Below are 591 nucleotides of genomic sequence, written 5' to 3'. Positions count from 1 at the left end.
AGCATGTGTGTACGTGTGGAGCTTGTGATACCGAATGGGGCGCAACTAGGGGTGACATGTGAGCAGGAACATGGTGGTCTTGGTAGTCGTCTCATGTACAGTAGGGCATATGGGAAACGCCGTGGTGAGGGGGGGCGAGCAGGGAGGAAGACAATAAGGGAGGGGGGGCCAGGGACGGGTGCAAGAGTAATTCTAGCGGTGGTACTGGAATGCATGGGAAATATGCTCACGTGATCCCATTCTGCAAACACACCTGGTGATAGGACGTCAGGATACCATCCCATTCTAGCGCAATAGGATACATCCGGAGTCCTGTCGTTTCCTCTCGGTGCAATGCCACACTCTCAGCCCTCGCCCAATTATCCAACGAGCACCGGCACTGTACCGCTTGGGGGGGCACATGATGCTTCCAACGCCTAGTAATAAGGCGTTTCGCCGTGATCAGCCCCAGGTCCCAGAATCTCGCTTGCACCTTTGTCTGTTTCGTTCTTCTAAATAACCCCAACAGGCAAGCTTCCCAAGTATGTGGTAAGGTGCCCCCTGCCGCCTTCGCCAAGGCAGTAGACACTGCAGTCCAGTACGGCTGTAGCA

This window comes from Lissotriton helveticus, chromosome 1_2, assembly GCF_964261635.1.
Source record: "Lissotriton helveticus chromosome 1_2, aLisHel1.1, whole genome shotgun sequence".
Lineage (NCBI taxonomy): Eukaryota > Metazoa > Chordata > Amphibia > Caudata > Salamandridae > Lissotriton > Lissotriton helveticus.
The sequence above is the reverse complement of the archived record's forward strand: the minus strand, read 5'-3'. Positions refer to the sequence as shown.